Genomic DNA, 6,000 nt, shown 5'->3' on the forward strand with positions numbered 1-6,000 from the left:
CAGAGCCTTAAGCAACCATGCAGGAGACTGTCAAGCTCTGATTCATCATCCTTTTCAGGAATGTTTTCCTTTAAACTCTGGCTGAACAATTTTGATTATGTTATTTTATAAGGCAAAATATTCAATAAAAGATCAACTTTATAAGAAATCATCAATAATCAGATGTCAGAAATGACAAATAAGTTTTACTCCAAAAAAAGGAAACCTTACATGAACATATTCCTAAGAAGGCTGCCCCATCTGTAAATAAAACAAGACACATTAAAATCCAAATTCTCTGCCAGATCTTTTTCGGAAGTCTCTCTGTAATTGTTCTTCCAGAAAAGAAATTAACAGGCATTCCTGTAATAATTTGACCAACTGGAGGAATCAAATTTTTAAACTCCACCAAACTGGCAATTCGATTGACCAACATATTTATTTTAAAAAATCTTTTCTCCACTATTTTTGAATTTTTAAATCCAGTACCAGCCTGAGTAATGTACCTTTAAATGTATAAAATGCTAGATTTTATTTAAAATGTCATTCATTCAAACACTTATTGAGCACCTATTTTCTTTTAAAAAAATTTTTTTTAAAACATTTTTTTGCCTTTTTTGGGGAGGGCAATTGGGGTTAAATGACTTGCCCAAGGTCACACAGCTATTTTTTGTGTTAAGTGTCTGAGGCTGGATCGGAACCCAGGTCCTCCTGACTTCCAGGGCTGGTGCTCTATTCACTGTGCCACCTAGCCGCTCGGAATGCCTATTTTCGAGCCATTACTCCAGGCATCTTAAGAATACCTTAAAAAAAATATGTACCACTATAATCTACTAAGTTAGATTGTCAGAAAACTGCATTTCTTTCATAAGTATACTTCTTAGACAAAGCAAGTGTTTTTAATCACCCTCAAGCAGACACAAAGATTTGGAGTTGGATAGAATGAGAACCATTCTAATTTCTTTCTACCACTTAATGTACACAAAGATAAAGTTGTGAATTTCATAAAGAGGCAGTGTATCTAACCACAATAACATTAAAAAAGAAATGTTATATGAAGATGTTAAACAATGAATTTAGTAATGGAGTAACTAGAGTCTGGTCAGATTTGATGTTTCATTCAATTGTGGTACATCACCTTTCTAAGGTTGAAAAAAAGAAAAAGCAACAAAAATAGTAAATAGATACTCCCTTTTATTAACTATTTGAAAATTAATCTTACAAAAAAACAAAAACAAAAAACCCCACCAAACCCAACCCAAAACTCCATTCCTCCAATCCAAAGCAATTAGGGGTGATTAAGTACCTAATTTATCTTTATTTATTTACTTTCTGTGTGTGTGGTTTTTTTTTGGAGGGCAATTGGGGTTGTGACTTGCCCAAAGTCACAGGGCTAATAAGTGTGTCAAATGTCTGAGGCTGAATTTGAACTCAGGTCCTCCTGACTCCAGGGCCGGTAGTTTGATACGCCACCTAGCTGCCCATATCTAATTTATCTTTAAGACCCTCTGGAATTTCCACCATTAAAAGATTTTTTGAAAGGCCTACTGAACATATCTGCAGTTTTTTTTTCAAGTGTACAAATATTTCAACACAATTTTCTGTCAAACTCCTCTTTTTTTTTTTTAAAGCAATTGGGGTTAAGTAACTTGCTCAAAGTTACACGGTCAGTTTTTTTGGGTGCCAAGTAGCTGAGGCCAGAACCGATGCCGGGTCTCCCCATGTTGGGGCCAGCGCCCTTACTCACTGGGCCACTTGGCCGCCCCTAAACTCCTCTTCTTTTAAAGCTGAAATTCATTGATTATGGGAAAAGACCTAGTCCCAGAGTTATCAGTATCCAGATGACCCTGGGCAAATCACTTGATTTCACTAAAATTCAGTTTCTTATTTGCAAACTGGAGACAGTCCTTGCACCTGCCCAACTCACAAGATAGTTTTGAGGATCAAGTGAGATCAAGTACTCAAAAGTTTGGGGTGGGGGGGGGAGAAACAAATTGCTATGCAAATGTAAGGTAGCAGAGTCTATACTCTCCATAAGATATCCCTAGCTGACAGTTATAAAAGACTTTACAAAAAGGTTTACAAAAACTTTACATAGTTATCTGATCCTCACAATAATGCTTTGTGATGTTGTTGAGTACTTTCAGTGGTGTCCTACTTTCCTTGAGCTCAGAGAGTCTTGGTACTTTTTTCTTTGGAACATAGAAGAAAATCACTGTTTTTTTTTGCCTAACCAAATCTTATTAAAATTTTTACCATCAAAAAGCAACCTACAAATTTTAGAAACTCACAATGGAGTGCTTTTGTGACCTGCCATATTGAAATAGTCTTAGTTTTCATGACCACTGGAATTTTGAATTGTCAAAATCTGAAAATCACCTGAGGAATATTTTGGTGTAAGATTCTGATTTCCCATTTTTTACCAAAAAGCAACTCAGTCATTTTAAGAACTAGGCTATCTGTACCATCTGAAAAATATCACTTTAAATTACTTATGTGAAAATTCAGGATTAGTATACAGAAAAAACCCCTAATTTTAGATTTTTTTAAATTTAAAAATACACTTGACTTCATCAGCTTTTGAACTTAGAGTTGAGGAGCTATTGGGTAAACCCAGAAACCTTGAATTGCTACAACTCAATGGAAGACACAGACCTGAAATCCCCACCCCCCCAAAACCCAACTTTTTTTTTAAATGTGAGGTCCAAGTCCCCAAAAGGGGAAGTGGTATTGATATGGAAGGCATGGGCTGGAATCCCACCTTTGATTCTTATATTACAGTTGCCACCCTGTGAGCAAGTCACCTCGTATTTCTGAGCTTTGGTTTCCTCACCTGTAAAATGTGGCTAACTGTAGTACTAACATGAAGGTGATGTGAAGCTCAAATACAATCTATAGAACACACTTTAATTATATCAATGCCGTTCCTTTTGAGGGGTACCAAAGCAAATTAGGGAAGGCTCCACAGATGAGTAGGACCTTTAAAGGAGAATAAGGGGAGCTCAACAAAGAAGAAAAAGAGCCTAATAGCACAGTCCGGAATAGTGAAGTGATAGGAAATTAACAAAACACTGAATTTAAAGTTTGCCACCCAGCTCAGGGCATCTGGGGGGTACAGTGGATAGAATCCCAGGGCTGGAGTCTGGAAATCCAGAGTTCAAATCCTGACTCAGACAATTACTAGCTGTGGAAGTGGGCAAATCACTTAACCCTAGTTGCCTCAGTTTCCTCAACTGTAAAATGAGCCGGAAATGGTAAACCACTCCATTATCTCTCTCAAGAGAACCCCAAAATGGGGTCATGAAAAGTCAGACACAACTGAAACAACAAAAAAACTTAGCTCGACTTCAACATACAGAGTATTGGTATCTCTTAAGATAGTAAAAGTTAAAATACAGGTACCATGGATAGTGACTCTGTTATTCTGTGCAAAGTAGGGACTTCGGGTAATTTATTAAACATAAACAATATCATTAAAATTAAAAAAAAAAACCATGGGTGGTAATTTATTTTAATTACCTTAAACTTGTCAACATCTCTAATTGGTAAAAATTGCCCTTTCTACAGTGAGTAGGCTAGAATTTTGAGATGAAATAAAAACACACACCGATTTTCCCATTACGTGACTTGACTATTTCAATGACATCAAGGTGTTTTATACTAGTTAAACATCTAAACACAACACCTTTTATTGAACTTGCAGATGTACTGGGTAAGATTATAGACTTGGAGCTGGAAGAACCTTACAGGTCATTTGGTGCAACTCCTCCATTTGACAGAGGAGAGAGAGAACACCGAGGCCCCAGAGGTTAAGAACCATGCCTAGGATGATACTGGGTCTCGTAAACAGCAGAGTCAAGGCTCCAAATCCAAACCAGACTTTCCGATTCCAGATCCATCCAGTGTTCTTTCCACCTTTCCAAGGCCTGCCACCCCCACAACGCGGCGACCCTGATATTTTTATTTGCCCCAAATGAAAACAACAACATAGACATCCCGTGCTACAGCTAAATTGCTTCTTCGTGAAAGAACGTATTTTTATTTTAACGGACTATAAACAACTCCTTCATGAAAGAACGTATTCCGATTTTTAATGAACTATATATACAGCAAGTACCAACAAGTGGCATCTTCAATTCTCAGAAATGAAGTTTAAAAAAAAGTCAGAAAGGAGAACAGCTCGTCATTTTTCAGCACAATAGGGGTCTGGACTTTACATTCCTCCCAGCCTTCTCCTCTAATTTAAGCAACAAAGTTGGGGGGAGGGGAGGGAGCAGCAGCTAAATGTTTGAGGATCAAAGCAGGGAGGGGGACGTCTCTACCCTCGACTCCCATTAAACGGGGATCAAACGTCCCGATTCTCCCGAGGCGCTGAACTCAAAGACAGCGGCGAGGAGCACTTCAGAGAACAGCTGGGGACCGGAGGGGGCTCAGAGGAAAGGGGGAGGGAGGACCCCACCCCCAGCCAAACCTACACTAACTAGGGCCCGGCCGCCTCCCCGCCAGGAGCGGCCCCCGGGACCCCGGCTCTGGAGCGGGGGCCCGGGCGGACAGCTCCGCGTCCCGCGGAGGCCGGCGTGGCCAAGTCTGCCCCGGAGAGCGGGGGGGGGGGGGGGGGGCGCGGTCCCCAGGTAAAGCGGCCGGGGGGGCCCGGGGGGCCCCCCGCGGGGGGGAAAGGGGGGGGGGGGGGGGGGAGAGGGAAGGGAGGGAGGGGAAAGGGACGGGGAGACATCAGCACCCCCCGCCCCCAGCTCACCCCCTTTTACAAAAAACATAAAGCTAACCTAGAGAACGCGATCACCCCAACCCCCAGACCCTCCCCCCAGGGGTCCCGGCGCCATTTGGACTCCATCGAAGCGAGCCGCCGCCATTTTCCGCCTCCGTCAGTAACGCAGAGGCTCCTCCGCCTCTTCGGCCGCCCGCTTCTCATCCCCGCAGCCCCAGCCCGGGGAGGGAGGAACTGGCCCTGGCCGGCGAGGAGAGGGGAGGGGTGTGGAGGGGAGGGGAGGAGCGGCATGGGTGGAGGGAAACCTCCTCCAGCCGGCCCGGCCCGGGGCTCCCCCTCTCCCGCCCTCGCCCTCTGCACCCCCCCTCCCCACCCCTCCCCCAGGCCGCAGGTCCAGGGCCCAGAAGGGCTGAGGGCAGGGAAAGGGGGCAGGGGCAGGCGGCCAGGGGGCCGGGCGGACAGAGCTGCGCTGCGCGGGGCGGAGCAGAGAGGCCCCGGCGGCGGTTGGGACCTGAAGGTTCCATCGCACTTACTTCCTGTTTTGGGTCCGGGCACTTTGGAAGAACCAGGATGGAGGCTCCGAAAAATACCAGGATGGAGGAAGCAGCTGTGGGCTAGAGCAGCCGCGGCCGGAGAGAGAGAGCGCGACAACCCGCCGGAAACCGGGCCACCGCTCCGCCCCGCCCCCAGACGCTCTCCTCTCCTTCCCCTCCCGCCTTTCTCCCCTGTTGCAGCAGCCACTCTTCCCTTCTCCCCCTGCTGTCGTCATTTCCGTCCGGCCACTAGAACGTCGAGAAAGGGGCCGCTGCTTTTCGGATCCCCTAGGTCCGAGGGGCTGGGGGTGCGGGCGGATGGGTCTTTCCCCTTCTTTAAACTCCAGGCCTCCCCTTTGGGAAAAGCTTCCTCCAGGCCAGCAGCTGGTGCTCCCTCGGGCAAATGGGACGGGCTGGGACGGCCGCGGTGTCCCTGGGCCCCAGGGGTGGCGTGTGCAGTGTGCGGGGATGGGATGGAGGAGCCACGGAGTGGGACAAAAAGGGAAAGGAGAGCCTGGGGTTCTCCTTTGTGGTGGAAGGACATGAAAGATTATCTAGCGCAGGGGGCCTTAAACTTTTTCTTGGCTAGGACCCCATGTGTATCTGGTGAAGCCTCCCTCAGAATAAAGCTTTTAAATGCAAAAATAAAACGCCCAGAATTACAAAGGAAACCGCTTCTGTGCAAGTAAAAGTGTAATTTCATTTTCCCCATCTAAGTTCCTGGACCCCCTGACATCTATTCACAAACTCCAGCTTAAGGAC

General features: G+C 45.5%; 1 protein-coding gene across 3 annotated transcripts in view; it reads right to left on the minus strand.

Moving 5' to 3' along the window:
- The window catches only part of LOC138175861 (cyclin-D-binding Myb-like transcription factor 1), a 55,574-nt gene extending 49,700 nt beyond the window's left edge, over positions 1–5,874 (minus strand). Inside the window, exon 1 of one of the 3 annotated variants that reach the window (XM_069106467.1) lies at positions 5,239–5,874. The gene's annotated coding sequence lies outside the window, so the exon portion shown is untranslated. The remainder of the gene's footprint in view (positions 1–5,238) is intronic. The other 2 variants (XM_069106465.1, XM_069106466.1) reach the window with 2 other exon arrangements.
- Between the last annotated feature and the right edge of the window lie 126 nt (positions 5,875–6,000).

Source organism: Petaurus breviceps, unplaced genomic scaffold (assembly GCF_028583685.1).
Source record: "Petaurus breviceps papuanus isolate PSGF00001 unplaced genomic scaffold, PetGlider_PUasm1.0 79, whole genome shotgun sequence".
Classification (NCBI taxonomy): Eukaryota; Metazoa; Chordata; class Mammalia; order Diprotodontia; family Petauridae; genus Petaurus; species Petaurus breviceps.